This window comes from Cololabis saira, chromosome 1 (genome assembly GCF_033807715.1).
Source record: "Cololabis saira isolate AMF1-May2022 chromosome 1, fColSai1.1, whole genome shotgun sequence".
Classification (NCBI taxonomy): Eukaryota; Metazoa; Chordata; class Actinopteri; order Beloniformes; family Belonidae; genus Cololabis; species Cololabis saira.
In genome coordinates this window covers 30,767,228-30,784,012 of record NC_084587.1, presented here as the reverse complement: position 1 = coordinate 30,784,012, position 16,785 = coordinate 30,767,228, and positions in this window count along the sequence as shown.

Below are 16,785 nucleotides of genomic sequence, written 5' to 3'. Positions count from 1 at the left end.
TGACCAATCAGAGAACAGCTGGCTCACGCATGGCATTTGTGACCCAAGCGCGACCCATGAATAACTATTGGGAGCACAGGAATGAATGCAATACAACCGTAAACACCTCAAACTGACATAAAACCACCCTGAACACAAACACTACAGCCCCAAACTAAAGCAGCGAGAGGGGACGAATGGGCAGTAGGGCATGCCCATATAAAAATTTCCTGAAATGTTCTAGTTCTTTATTCTTCTGACGAAAAGAGGGCCTTTTTGTTCCCCTAAACGTGCCCAAAAATTCGATATTTAATGGTTTGCATTAATGGACGTGGCAAAATGGCTCAACAGCGAAAACCCTTGAAAATCGGTAAACACCTGTATCATGTCCCAACTGAAAGAAAAGTCTCCTGGCGTCATGGCCGAAACCGAACAGGAAGTCAGCCATTTTAAACATTCTGAATTAATCGCGCAATTTTTGAGCAATATATGCTCAAATATTTTCATGACACTCATATGACTGCAGAAGAAGCACAGTAATAGTAAAATTAAAGCTGCAAGCAGCGATGAACGGGCCCTCGCACCCTTGTGCACGTTCAGGCATGCTGCAGTGGAAGCGCTTGTATGACTTGCATGTAGATTCTTCAGGCCTGGACATTTAGCGGATGACACCACCCACGACTCTCTATATCAAACCATTCAAAAGTTATGGCAGAAAGTAGGAACTATCAGATATCGACCAATCAGATGAAGGGGTGGGGCTAATTTGCACCAATTATGTTCAAGGACTCAAAACCATGTCTGATGACACCACCCACAAGTCTTTATGTCCAACCATTCAAAAGTTATTGCAGAAAAGAGGAACTATCACATATCGACCAATCAGAAGAAGGGGCAGGGCTAATTTGCACCAATTAAGGTGAAGGAGTCAAAACTAAGCCCGATGACACCAATTACGACTCTGTTTTAGTTTAGTTTTAGTTTATTTGTTCGCACATATTAAAAACAATACAAAAAAAGTAGTGACAATACAATAATTAGTGCAGTGCAGGTGAGAAAAAGAAACCTAAGGTGGGTTTATGAAGGATTCACACCAGTGATAAATACAAATAATAAGTAAACAAGGTAATCAAACTTTACAAAAGCAACACATGAAGAGAGAGAGAGAAAAAAAGAAATGTAAATAAATAGCTAAATACATACAAATACACCATCAAATTTACAAATAAATGATTGCAATCTGCGTGTGTGTGTGGGTGCGTGCGCATACACATACTCCCAAGCATGCACACAAAGCTACATCTTAGAGATCGTGTGAAAAGGGTTTATTTAAGAGGCTGGCCCTCAACCTACGTTTGAAATTGCAGAGAGAAGATGAGGAGTTGGCAATAGTTATGTGTGAGTTCCATAATAAAGAACCTCTGACTTTAATGGAGAACTGACTAAGGGCCAAATCCACAAAAGGATTGCGCGGCTTTTGCGGCCGCTAAACCGGTGCGAATGAGACAAAAAGAGAGCGTCTAATTCACAAAGCACCCGCAAAGGGGGAATTGCACCACAAACTGGGCTGCCAAGCAAATAGTGGCATTGTGCGGCTGTGCCATTTGCATGCATGTAAATTAGGTAATATTCATACATTCGGCGCAAAATTGCCCCCTTTCTATGCAAATAAGCCTCATTGCAAAAACCGTCTAATTCACAAAGGACAGCGCTATTTGGCACACGCAAAAATAGTGGAGCAAATACCGTCTTTCAGAAGCGTGTATTAATTGCGTGCAAACTCACTCCTCTGTCTCTGTCTCTCTCTCTCTTCAATAAAAAGCAGAGCCTACGTCGTAAGGTTACGCTGTAGGGTACGCGTCGCCGCGTACTGTACGGTGCGTGTCGCCGCGTACCCTACGCCGTATGCTCTGCGTCGATTTAACGCGGAACCATAAATCATCCTTGAGCAGCACGGAGGGAGGAGGGAGGAGGGGGAGCGGGGCTCTTCGCACAGTGTCTTGATGATTTGTAATACAGGCTGAGCCTACCGTTAGTTCTTAAACTGTAAAAAAGCTGGGGGGGGGGGGGTCTCCCCACTTTGAAAAGTGGGGAGGGACGTTTTATTTTCACTCGCTTTATTTTTTTATTTCTGCAGTTTTCATTAGGGACCAATGTGTGTGCTGAAATATGGAGAACACTGGAAACAGCTCCACTCACTTACTCAGACAAGGGCAAATTGCACTCAGCCGCAAAACTTTATGGGCGTGTTTGCCCCGGTATATCATTAGAGCAAAATCTTTTGTGAATAGGACCTTAAGGCGGGGCAAATTGCGGGCGCAAATGCGGCGCAATTCACAGCGCTATTTGCGGGCGCAATCTGTTTTGGCCCTAAGAGTGGTATGGCTGAAGGGAGGATGAATATTGTCAGATTGTCTAGTATTATAATCATGAACTTGAGAGTTAGTCTGGAAGTAATCTTTGAAAGTTGTAGGGAGGATATTTTGACAGTGAGTACATAAATAGACAATACATTTAGAGCTTTGAAGAGGGGAGCAGATGGAGCCAAATAGTGAGAAGACGTAGCTGATCTTACAAATTTATTTTGAATAATTAATAATTTGTGTAAATTTGATGGATATGTACTTGCCCAGACAATATTGCAATACATGAGATATGGATAAATCAAACTGTAATAAAGGGTTAAGAGAGAAGCTTGATAAACCAAGCCCCTAATTCTTCTGATGATACCAAATGATCTTGAAACTTTGTTGGTTACTGTATGTATGTGTTCTTTCCAGGACAAGTTTTCATCCACCAGAATTCCTAGGAACTTGGAGGATGAGACTTGACCGATTTCAATACCACCAATATAAAACTAAAGCTCTATGATGACAGTATTTTTTGTTTTTACTTACTAAAACTATAAAATTCGATTTGTTTACGTTTAGAGATAATTTGTTTGCAAGAAACCATTCAGATAGCAGAGCTACGCCAGAATTAGCTTCCTTAATAAGAGATTCAAAATCTTTGTGAGTTAAAATCAAATTTGTATCATCAGCAAACAGAATTGGGGTAAAGGATGAGGATACAGCAGCCAGGTCATTGATGTAAATAAGAAATAATAAGGGACCAAGAATAGATCCCTGCGGGACCCCAGAAGACATCTTGACTTTTGATGAGGAACAACCATTGGCATATACATATTGCTCACGGTTATAAACATAACTATTCAGCCACTAGTGTTAAATCTTGAAATCCATATATATGTAACTTATCAAGTAATATACTGTAATCAACGGTATCAAAAGCTTTAGAAAGATCTAGGAATATGCCAAGAGCAAATTCATAGTTATTGATGGCCGAGTAGATTTTGTCCACCAGCTGTAAAAGGGCCATATCGGTGGAATGATTTTTCCTAAAACCATACTGATGTTCGTATAAAATATTGTGATTGTTTAAATGGTTGAACATTCTTTTGTAAACCAGTTTCTCCAAAATCTTAAAAAAAACATGGCAACACCGATATTGGCCGATAATTATTAAAAAGTCTTGTGTCTCCTGATTTGTGTAAAGGAATACATTTGGCTATTTTTAAATCATTTGGAACCTCCCCAGATTGCAGTGATAGGTTGAAGATGTGGGTCATTGGTTTACAAATAAAAGAAGATACTGGTTTGATCACAGATACACCTAAACCATCATGACCAGCTGCTGATATCTTCAAATTGGAAATTAATTCCAACACCTCTGTTTCATTTGTGTCTTCAAACTGCAAGACAGTGGGGAAGTTACCCATAATGTAATCTAAATGATTGGGTTTTCCCAGCTCCTTGGATAGAGAAGAACCTACGTTAGCGAAAAACACATTCGTTTGCAATAGTCACAGGATCATTAAGCAAATTTTCACCATCTTTAAACTCAGATGGTAGGGGAACAGTAGATTTTGTTTTGTTAAGAAGTTCATTAATAATTCTCCAAGTAGACTTGATGCCTGATGATTCACTGAATTTATTGGAGAAATATTTTTTCTTGGATATCCTCAGTAGATGATTAAATCTTCATTAAATCAGAGAATTACAGTGAGTGGAGTGGGATTTGTGAGGAATTTTTTAAATAATTTATTTTTTTTAATAGAGGATTTATGGAGACCTGTTGTAAACCATGGTTTCCAAAGACCTTTACCAGCTTTCTTCCTAGATTTAACCACGGGAAAGCAGCGATGAAAGACAGAAGTCAACAAGTTGATGAATGTTTGATAAGCAAGTTGCACATCAGTACATTCATAAACATCGTCCCAGGAGATATTACACATCAAACTCTTAAACCTCTCTATATTTCTAGTGTTAAAAACTCAAAATGCATCACTATTATTTGTTCTCTCATGTTCACTTCTAATTGGCAGGGAAAGGTGGAAAACAGGAAAATGATCTGATATATCTGTTAACAGGATGCCTGATTGAGCTACATTTATCAAATGGTTTGTGAATATGTTGTCAATAAGAGTAGCAGAAGAACTGGTCACTCTTGTTGGTCTGTAGGTCACAGGATAGAGGTAGTTAGAATACATGGTATTTAGGAAATCAGCAGTTGATGCATTATCCTTTTTAAATGAATCAATATTATAATCACCTAGTAGGAAACATAGCTTATTTTCTTCATTAATTAAATCTAAAGTTAATGTCAGGATATCATTGAAAGTTGTTGTATCCGTATCTGGGGGTCTATAAATGCACCCCACTATAACGTTCTTGCCATCAAAAGATGAACATGAGGGAATTTCGACAAAAATAGATTCAACATCAGATGAATGATGCTCAAAAGAAATATCATCCCTAATATAAAACTGAAACCTGTTATGCACATACATAGCGACACCACCACCCACTCTCTCAGATCTTAAGGAGTGGACAGCATTATATAAAGACATATCATATAGTGATTTGGTGGATTGAGAGCCATGTTTCTGAAAGAGCAATGATTGAAAATTAATTATTCAATGAAGATAAATAACTTAAGAGATGGTCCTACTTATTAGGGCTATTAAGGCTCTGTACATTCAGGTGAAAAGTAGAAAACAGATGGGAGTGGGAGTCGAGGCTCTCATATAACTTGTTAAATGTTTCCACATTGAAATAATTACTAGTGATTGCTTTGTTTGAATATTTTAGGCAATGCAGGTCAGGATCAATGGCTGCATTATTTTTATTATTAGCATCTGTTTCCGTAGGATTAAAAACCTTATTACAAAAGTTATTAGATGGATCTACAGTAATGATCTCACCTGATAAAGTTACAGATTCAACAACAGTTGGAAGCTCAGAGTTGGTAAGAGAAGAGGGGACAGTAAGAGCGATATTAACCAAGGGTGTAACAACCATAGCAGTTGAAAAAAATAAAACATTGCCAATAGATCTATACCCAGATTAGGCAGTCGAACCGTTTGCGTCATTTGCACCATTTGTAATGGGCCTGCGAGAGGGGGGGTGGATAATCAGCTGATCATATTTGAGGTATGCAATATTCCCTTTTTTTCGTTCCTCCAAGACACGGGGAACCAATTCTTTACGTTTCAGTCTGACCTTTTCAGAAAAATCCTCATTAATGAAGATATTAGAACCTTTCAGTTGTTTGGTCCTTTTCATAATCTCCTCCTTGTCTTTATATTTGAGCAGTTTGGCAATAATAGATCTGGGTCGACCCTCTGGCAGAAAGGTGCCAATTCTATGTGCCCTCTCTATTTCAATCCCTTTGGAGTCTAGATCTAGTTTGTCAGACATCATCTTTTTTATCTTAACTTCAGTCTCTTGCCATGATTCGGATTTAGAATCGGCAATAACATCAATCAGGATATTGTTTCACCTAGACTGATTTTCAAGGTAGTCTCCTTTAGAGGAGAGCTTGTCAAGAGCAGATTGCAGTTGGCCAAGCAACAAATTGCTTGACTCAAGTGCTACCTGTTTCGAGACATTTTCATTTTTAAAACGATCTGTCTCTGCTTGAGTGAACTCCAGACTATGTCTAAGTTCACAGACTGTTTTCACCAGCTCATCGACTCTTTTGGTGGTGGATTCCATGATGAGACTTAAGAAAGTTTAATTTCTTCTCTTGTAGATCCAGCTCTTTGAAATACTGCTTTTGATTATCTAACATTTCGTTTAGTACAGAGACAGTCACAAACTCATCCTCCTGGTTAGCTGCATTCCTTTTGGGACCCATGATAACTGATTGCAATAAAATCAGATCAAGGTGGAGGACGAAAGAAAGAAAAAAAAAGTCACAGACCAAAAAAAAAAAAAAAAAAAAAAATCACCAAATAGCTAATAAAAAGTCTCACAAAAAACCATAGCCCTGATATAGCCTGGTTACTGGCTGCTCGAGGCCTAGAGGAGCCTACTGTTTCCTGGCTGCTGGAGGCCTGACCTGGGGCAGCCTGGCTGCTGGAGGCCTGACCTGGGGCAGCCTGGCTGCTGGAGGCCTGGTGTAGCCTGGCTGCTGGAGGCCTGGTGTAGCCTGGCTGCTGGAGGCCTGTCCTGGTGTAGCCTGGCTGCTGGAGGCCTGTCCTGGTGTAGCATGGCTGCTGGAGGCCTGACCTGGGGCAGCCTGGCTGCTGGAGGCCTGGTGTAGCCTGGCTGCTGGAGGCCTGGTGTAGCCTGGCTGCTGGAGGCCTGACCTGGTGTAGCCTGGCTGCTGGAGGCCTGGTGTAGCCTGGCTGCTGGAGGCCTGACCTGGTGTAGCCTGGCTGCTGGAGGCCTGGTGTAGCCTGGCTGCTGGAGGCCTGTCCTGGTGTAGCCTGGCTGCTGGAGGCCTGTCCTGGTGTAGCATGGCTGCTGGAGGCCTGACCTGGTGTAGCCTGGCTGCTGGAGGCCTGGTGTAGCCTGGCTGCTGGAGGCCTGGTGTAGCCTGGCTGCTGGAGGCCTGTCCTGGTGTAGCATGGCTGCTGGAGGCCTGTCCTGGTGTAGCATGGCTGCTGGAGGCCTGTCCTGGTGTAGCATGGCTGCTGGAGGCCTGGTGTAGCCTGGCTGCTGGAGGCCTGTCCTGGTGTAGCATGGCTGCTGGAGGCCTGTCCTGGTGTAGCCTGGCTGCTGGAGGCCTGGTGTAGCCTGGCTGCTGGAGGCCTGGTGTAGCCTGGCTGCTGGAGGCCTGGTGTAGCCTGGCTGCTGGAGGCCTGTCCTGGTGTAGCCTGGCTGCTGGAGGCCTGTCCTGGTGTAGCATGGCTGCTGGAGGCCTGACCTGGTGTAGCCTGGCTGCTGGAGGCCTGGTGTAGCCTGGCTGCTGGAGGCCTGTCCTGGTGTAGCCTGGCTGCTGGAGGCCTGGTGTAGCCTGGCTGCTGGAGGCCTGGTGTAGCCTGGCTGCTGGAGGCCTGGTGTAGCCTGGCTGCTGGAGGCCTGTCCTGGTGTAGCATGGCTGCTGGAGGCCTGGTGTAGCCTGGCTGCTGGAGGCCTGGTGTAGCCTGGCTGCTGGAGGCCTGTCCTGGTGTAGCCTGGCTGCTGGAGGCCTGTCCTGGGGCAGCCTGGCTGCTGGAGGCCTGTCCTGGGGCAGCCTGGCTGCTGGAGGCCTGTCCTGGGGTAGCCTGGCTGCTGGAGGCCTGTCCTGGGGTAGCCTTTTCGCACCGACTATCAAATATTGACCAATCAGAAGAAGGGCCTGAATTAGCGGGGCATATATATTGTTTTTCGGCACTACCTTGTTCTCTATAGCTGATATAACATGAATTACTCCTATGTGGGATCAATAAAGTTCTTATTTTTGCCATCTCAGAAAATTAAATATATTATATTGGTGCCTAACTGTTTCCAAAGTAGGCTATATTAATGCATGTGTGAATGAATAAATGAGACGTAAAACGTACATTTCTTTGTAGAAAGGCGCTTTATGAAAATAAGTCAATTTACCTAGTTTACAGCGCAGTCTTGCCACATCCAATATGGCGGCGGCGTTGACGTATCGCAGTAGCTCCATTGGGCGGATACGGATACATGTCTATGGCTGTGACTCTGTGACTTTGATTGAAAGCTCATGAATCAATCAGATTGGATGAAGAATGATAGAAAACACGCTGATTGCCCACGGGCGCAGAGAGCTGTGCCTGGAGGAGAGTCTTTGAGTAACCAATTAGAGACCAGCATGTCACATGGAAGAAAAGTTTAAGAACATGCAATACACACTCATTTGGCCGGCGCCCCTCGCCATTGAAACCTATGTATTTCGGTCTGCACAAAAAAAACTCTGAATAAACCCAGTATGTGATGGGAAGGCTTGAAAAATTAAGTCAGACACATTTTATGAGTGCACAGATGTGATAATTACTTTTTATTATGTAATTTGTATGTGTACTGTGTCTATATTTTATTTTTCTGCCACCCAGGCAGAGCCGGGCCGAGCGGGACACCCACGCCCACAGCCCAGCCCACCCGGGATGGCCCAGAGACGCCCAGGCAACGGCCCCCACCCGGGCCCTCCCCAGCCACCCCACCCACCGCCACGAGGTAACCCCCCCATAGACCCCAAGGCCCCCTCCGGTCAGAGACAGGGTCCCACATAATTGTGAATAGTTTTTTCAAGCTTTTAATGCCCAATATCCAATGAAACTCAAATAACTTCTGAAAAATAATTTAAGTTAATTAATAATTTAATAATTTGTATTCTGCTTCCATCATGTGGCAAACACGATCCTTTCACAGCTGCATCTGTGTAGAGGAACTCACAGTTTTCCTACTGTCAGCCTTTTTAATTTTGTCACATTTCACTATAAAAGAGGACAGATGCAATACTGAAGACTGAGGAACCCATTGGAGATAAGATCCTACAAGTTCCCTCAACAAACTGTAATATGTTGACTAAAGGGATAACCTGTGAAACATGATTCTTTATTATCATTTATTGCACCTAAGCACACATTAAAAGACTCAGTTTTGACAGGGTTAGACAACACAAATTCAATGCATGCATGTTCAACAAACCACAACTGAAAAGTATTTTTCTATATACATTTTTTTTCATGACACCATTGCCAAGTAAACATGTTTTGTTGACATGAACTGAACTTCCTGTTTTAAATCAGCTCTGCTTCGCTTGATAAGTCTACTACTTGTAGTAAGGTTTGACATTTTGCCACATTTCCGGGACCTTTGGCTTCCTTTTACCAGCCGTTTAAAAAAAAAAAGAAAAAGTAATCTGCAAGTGCATACACAATTTGTCTCTTGTCCTTTTTGAATTCCAGTCTGTTTGTTTGTATATTTGCACCTGTGTCTGTTCCAGACTGTGATTTGTGTGTGTGTGTTTGTGTGCATGTGTGTGTGCGTGTTTCAGCAGCAGCTGTGTTTTCTGTGAACCAGCAACAGGGTTTGTCACTTCCTTTTGTAAACTCTCTGAAATGAGCTATGAGGGGAGAGCAACCAACACATGATGAGTGAGTGACACACTGGTTGTTAGGGTCTTTGTTTTTTTTTATAATACAAAGGCACATGACAGGCTGTTATTTTTATTACAATCTACTACGGTGTTCTTTCAGAAATGTCAACACACTTTACAATGTTTCCTATGAATATGATTCTATACTTACTATAGAATACTTATTATACATTCTATATTAATAATATACACTGACCTTCAGAGCTTGCTGTTGAGTCCTGTGGAGGTATGCTACTGTCTCTTTAGGAATTATTCCTAATGAAAAGGTCTGTACAATAAGGGAGCCAAAGCATTTGTCTGCAGCAGAGGTTTGTTGATGTAGACAAAGTTGTTTTTTGCGTAATATCGCAGCATATAATGTTTCTTTGTTTGTGTGTTTTTATGTCTGCATTAATCAGGCCTACGCCTTGCTGTTCCCAGTCACACCTGTAGCCTACTAACAGAGTTGGCAGTTATAAAAACATCAGTTTTACACTGATTCTGGAGTAGATACATAGTCAGAAGGTTATTTATGTGTAAATCTACTCACAGATTTACAAAGATTTCATGAATGAGGCCCTATGTGTTTATGCAGCTCTAAAGGTTTTAGTTGAGGTCCATTATTTTTCATGTTTATTTAAATTTTTGTATTGTGCAGCCGCTATAAAGTTGGTAACATACACTCTTCCAAATATTAAAGCTTTTTCTTAAAGCACACTTCATGCAACAAGATTTTTATTATCTTTTGAAGCAAATGTAGATCAGGAAAACTATGTCTTGAAATAAATGTTATGAATAATCTTTGTAAATGCTGAAAGGTACTTGATGTTTTTTACCCACTTTTTTCCAATGTTTTTCTCTGTCTTGAAATTTATACCAGTTACTACTATTTGCATTGATGTTCTCAATCCGTTCTTCTCTGTTACCCACACTGTCACTTTTGCATCATTGTGGCACAACCAGATACTAATAACATCATAAATATTGAAATAGGTTCGATGCTGCATCACATACTTAATCTATGAAATGTCTGAACATTGCCCAACGTAAATATAAAGGGCAAAACACTATCCTCTTGTGGAAATGTGAGCAATTACACCTACTGTTAGTCTACTAGCTGAGTAAAGTGAAATTGAGAAACATGTTTTGTCATTGTTGTTTCCTTATTGTTCAACTGTTCATTCAGTTAAAATTATTAATTTTCTCAAGAGTCCTCGCACCCTTATGCTCGGGCCCTAATGATAATAAACACTACAGATAAAAGAGAGTCACGGCACTGTTGTGCTCGGGCCCTAATAAACACTACAGGTAACAGGGTCCTCACACCCTTGTGCTCAGGTCCTAATAATAATAATGATAATAAACAGCGCGATTTCAGTAGAGTGCTTGCACTCTCGTGCTTGTGCTCTAAAAATTGACTGAAAATCGACTCATGAAAATCAAACATTGGTTTTGAATTCAATCCTTAAAAAAAATAAAATAATGGGGCATGGTGGCGCAGCTGGTAGTGCAGCCGTCTCACAGCTAGAACGCTGAAGTCATGGGGGAACTTAACATGTACTCAGCGCCCACACCCTGGGTGAGGTTGGTGAAAGGATCTTTCTGTGTGGAGTTTGCATGTTCTCCCCATGTTCCCTTGGGTAGCTAATGTGAGCTACCCTCACAAAAACATGCAGCAGTCCTGGGCGATACACTGCTCGCTCTGGCCAGCCGGGGCGCCAGATAATGGGGAGGATCTGGCTGGAATAACGTGATCCTTCCACTACGTCCGGCCAGACCAAGCCTGCCTGGTGAAAAGATGCGGCCTGCTCATTCCTCAGGTTAAGAAGGAGACTTGAGCTCAGTGCAGGGCCCTCCCGGGGTTGGTAGAGGGAGCAATGCCCAGGACTGACTTAGGTAGCACTGGAGCACTGGGTGATAAAATGGGGAAAAAAAGTCGGGATAAAAATATTTTAAAAAATAAATAAAATAAATAATAATAATAATGAAACTGGCCTGGACAAATTAATTGGTACACCTAGAAAAGCCTGAACATAATTTGACCATAGTGACATTTTAAACTAAAGTGTGTCCACTAATCAGCATCACAGGTGTCTTTAATTTTGCAGTCAGACAGTTTCACTAGTTCTTATTTGTTTTGTTTTCTATATTAGATTGATTCGGTTGTGCCATAATTCAAATGCTACATTATGTGGAGAATTGCCTTCTTAAAGAAGTTTATAACCTTTTCCATTCTTACAAGTCATATGTCTTTGTCATGAACTGACTTCGTCATGACAAAAATGGGAGACGACACACAGGGATAAATGTTCAAAACAATGTATTTATTTATAATTAAATAAATCAAACAGGTAAGGTGAGGTGTGAGTCATCAGTTTGATCAGTGGTGTATGGCAGGTGTGGATGTGTGTAAGTGTAGTGTATGTGCAAGTGCAGAAAACTAAAGCCAAACAAACTCAAAGCAACCAAAAGAAAACCATGCTTACTGAGCAGGGGAGAGAGGGCAAATGGCCCTCACCAGCCTGCTTAAATATTGGGCCTGATTGGAGTCAGGTGTGCCTCCTCCTCTAGGCACACCCATGCAGGCTGGTCCCCTCCTCCTGCACATGAACAGAACACCCTGTTAAGACAGGGTGGGTCGTCACACCTCCCCCCTTAAGAGAGGAGACCAACAGGTACTCTGTAACTTCAGCTCACACATCATTTGAGACTCTACGGCTTCCTTTAACAGAAAGTCTTTCTCTCTCTCGTGCCGCTCCTCCGACTCCTTCAGCAGCTCCTGTGCCTGATGCAGCTTTGCATCCACCAGCTGTTGCTGCAGGTCTTTGTGCTTCACCACTTTGTCGATGTGCTCCTCCATCTGAGTCTGGATGTCGTTCAGTGTCACCTGGAAATGAGAAGTCACCTCCTTCCTCTTCTCCTCCTCCAACCGCGTTCTTTGGATTCCTTCCTCCTTGAGTGTCAGGTTGTGTCTTTGCAGCTCCCTGCAGAGGCTTTCCAGCTTGCTGCGGGCCAGGATGGCCTTGCTGTGCTCGTTCCTCAGGTTGTCTTTCTCCTGGACCAGCTGGTTCTGCTTCTTCTGCAGCACCTTCATCTGCTTCTGAGTGTTACGGTTCTCTTCCAACAGTTCGGCGTACATCGTGCAAAGGCCTCCAAGCTTTTCCTCGGGGGTGCTCAGTGTGTTGAGGGTCTGCATGAGGAGGGTGATTTCTTTACCCAGACCTTTCACTTTTTTCTTCTTAGCATGGGTTACTGCGCATGCCGGCAAAACTTCTGTTTTTCCCTCTTGTTTACTTGGGTAAGATGAGACTGGGACCTGGGTAACCACATTTGGAGCTATAGCCTCAACCCACACTTTATCCCCCGCCAAATCATTTCCAAGTATTACATCGACCCCTTCCACTGGTAACTCAGGCCGCACTCCCACCACCACCTCTCCACTAACCAACCCACAGACAATGCTCATTCTATGTAGGGGCACCGGAATTAACTGCATACCCATACCTCGCATCAAACTGAAATCGCCCGTGTCTGACGTGGAGGAGAATGGAACTATGTTGCGACGGACATAAGTATGTAACGCACCCGTATCCCTCAAGATGTTAACCTTAATTGCCTTTCCACCAGACAGTGAAACAAAACCCTCTGAAACGAATGCTGAATACCCAGCCTTAGGGTCACCCCCAGCAGAAAACATGTCAGGAACACCTTCCATTTTAACACTTAGCTGAGGTGAGGGGACTACAGGTGCAGCCAACGCGGACGGTTTGATTTGTGCACCACTCAATGTCGTCTCTTTAGCTTTAAGAGAAAAACAAGAATTTTTCCAATGTCCAGTTTTATGGCAAAAATGACAAACATTAGGGTCACTCCGTTTCCCGGAACCATGCTCCGAATTTAGAACCCCAGAATCCCCCTGCTTTCCTGTACGAATGGACCCACCAGTTTGAAGCATGTAGTCACCAAATACACTTTTGTGTGTTAGACAGTACTCGTCAGCCAAGATGGCCGCTTCTTGGGGGGTCTTCACTTTCCTCTCAGTTATATAAGTGGCAATATCAACGGGCACACAGTTTTTGAATTGTTCCAGAGTCATTAAATCCCGAAGCCCATTAAAGGTTTTAACCTCTGATGCTACACACCATCGGTTAAACTGGACCAACATATCCCTCCCAAATTCCACATACGTTTGATGTTCCTCTTTCCTCCAAGTCCTAAAACGTTGTCTGTAGGCTTCGGGTACCAACTCATACGCACGTAGCACTGCCTCCTTAACAACCCCATATTTCTGACTATCAATCACTGATAAGGAAGCATAGGCCTCCTGGGCCTTACCTGTAAGGACACATTGGAGCAGTAGGGTGCGCTCACCATCTGACCAACCTCTGGCGCCTGCCACCCGCTCAAACAGGGCAAAGAACAAATCTGGATCTTTCTCTGTAAACTTGGGGAGTAATTGCAGATTAGAACCAACATTAAACTGTTTTGCTTCATGAACACTCAACTGGAACTTATCATGCTCCAATTCCAATTTTTTTAACTCAGTCCTTTGTTTTATCTGTTCCATTTCTTTCTCATGTTCAAGTTTAATTTTATCATGTTCAAGTTTAATGTTAAGCAATTCTTTTTGTTGTTCAAAGGTTAATTGGCTCGAAGAAAACGAAAAAGTTCCACCAGCACTTGGGTTCTCATCATCCTCTGGGACCACCTCCTCTGACAACACACCCTTTGTCACCAAACTGTCGATCAGAAAAATCTTCACCCTAACCTTTGACAGTTTTGAATGGACAGCAATTTTGTAGTGCTCTGCTATTTGTACCAGCTGGTCTTTTGTGCATCTGTCCAGTCTATCCACACATGGATCCTGCAGAAAGTCCTCCACAGAACTCATTTTTTTTTTTTTTTTTTAAATAAAATTAAAAAAAAAAACCACTGCAACGGTTTAAACTAACAAGTAGCAAAAGACCCCAGGGCCCAACTCCCCTATGTAACCTGCCTACCCAAAACCTGACTGACTGGCTCAACCCTAGTCTTCAGTGGCCCTCCCGAGTCCCCCCCTCCAACAGGGGCCTCTCAGTGGTACCACCACACTCCAGCTTTCGTGGAATGCACTAAACCAGACAAAAAAAAAGACAGCGGGTCCCATATGGAGACCCACTGTTAAAAGCTACCGGGATTTGGAGCCCCAAGGACCAAAGCACTTTATAAACTTCATAAACCTGCAGTGAAAGAATGAGTTCCTAATGCTCTCCCCCCTCCCATACATACAAAACCTATGTGTGTCTCCCAAACCAATCTGTTCCACAGAACACAAACAAAGCTTAAGTTTACCAAACAATTGATAGAAAAACAAGCAAGTAACAACCCAAATCTACCAGTAAACTTAACTAAAAGTGACGAGCCCCCATCTTGTCATGAACTGACTTCGTCATGACAAAAATGGGAGACGACACACAGGGATAAATGTTCAAAACAATGTATTTATTTATAATTAAATAAATCAAACAGGTAAGGTGAGGTGTGAGTCATCAGTTTGATCAGTGGTGTATGGCAGGTGTGGATGTGTGTAAGTGTAGTGTATGTGCAAGTGCAGAAAACTAAAGCCAAACAAACTCAAAGCAACCAAAAGAAAACCATGCTTACTGAGCAGGGGAGAGAGGCCAAATGGCCCTCACCAGCCTGCTTAAATATTGGGCCTGATTGGAGTCAGGTGTGCCTCCTCCTCTAGGCACACCCATGCAGGCTGGTCCCCTCCTCCTGCACATGAACAGAACACCCTGTTAAGACAGGGTGGGTCGTCACATCTTGTAGGCATATGTTTCTTGTCAATCAGCCAGGAGCAGCTGAGCTCAGAAAACAATCTCTTTTAATTTCAGACTCATTTGTATTATAAAAAACACCCTTTTTTTTCAACCACCTTCTAAAAGCTGTGATTCTTTACTTTTTGATGGGTTTGTGGACGACAATATCTGTCTCCCCAAGACCCTGGACAGGATTAAATGGGTATAGAAAAAGGATGGATGGGTAGGTGTCTGCAAACTGTATGTGAGGCCAGGGTCAAAATATGAGGCAGATCTCTACAGGAACTGTCCCCAGATCTTTTTACGATGCCAGTAGACCCTTGCTGTCTACTTAGATCTGAGCAGACTCCTTAGAAAACTGAACATAAGGCAATCTTTGAAACTGAAACTTTGAGAAATCTGTGAAACAGCATCTGAGTCATCCATTTCATCTGAATTTGGGTGGGTGAGATTTAATTCATAGTCCTCTTGTGTACTCCATAGAGGCATCTATTGTAGTGTGACGAAGACGTTATCCAAAGTAATTTCCAGTGCTAATTTCAGAAACCAGACTTCCAGCTTACAAGTTGCTTGCATATAAAAAAATGAAGAAGAACTTGCTAGTTCAGGTTCGCACATGCAGACACATGCTGAAATGAACATGTTTGATACATTTCATTGCACACGCATCAGTGATGATCTACAAAACAGATGTAGTAATGATACTTTTACCCAGACTTTTAAATGTTAGAATTGTGTTTTATGTTAATCAAAAAACACTGTCTCTTGTCTGAATATTAATAGCATTTATTCTTAAATGTTTCTAGTATTAATAAAACTATTTCACAGCCTAACCAAGCAGGGTTGACAATTCATTTGTAAGAATAACAATGCACCATCCAGATCTGTGGACAGTTGTGGAACATATTTCTATTTATTAATTTACAGTACATTCTTCTTCAGCAAAATCGAATTCTACCTAAATCAAATTAAGAATATATCAAGGTTAAAAGATCTGATGTCTCAGCAGGACCTGGAAAAACTAGTGCATACATTCATCTTTAGTAGCTTGATTTACAGGTCTACCTAAAAAGTCAGTTACTGCAGCTCATTCAGAACTCTACTGCTCGAGTCCTCACTAAGACCAAAGAAGTGGACCACATCCGTCCAGCTCTGAGGTCTTTACACTGGCTGCCTGTCCGTCAGAGGATAAACTTTAAAGTTCTAATGCTGGTCTATAAAGCTCTGTTTGGTCTAGAACCAAAATACATCAGTGATCTTCTCACCCACTATGAACCTTCCAGACCCCTCAGGTCATCTGGATCTAGTTTTTTATCAGTTCCCCGAGTTTGAATTGTGCTATACAAATAAACTTGCCTTGCCTTGCCCAATTACCTAATACTACTCCCATATAGTGTAAAATATGAATTTATTTTCATAAAAAACACTTGTTTCTGTTCAGAATAATGTTTTCATTTATCAGTTTGAAAAATATATTACCATATTACAAAGCATCTAGCCTTCAAGATGTTAAGCTGTAGGTTCCTAATAATATTACAATAAACTGCAATAATGATGTAATGATCCGCTATGTGTCCCATGTCGTATAATAAACTATTTGTTTGTGCATGTCTGTAGTGGCAAAGACTCATGC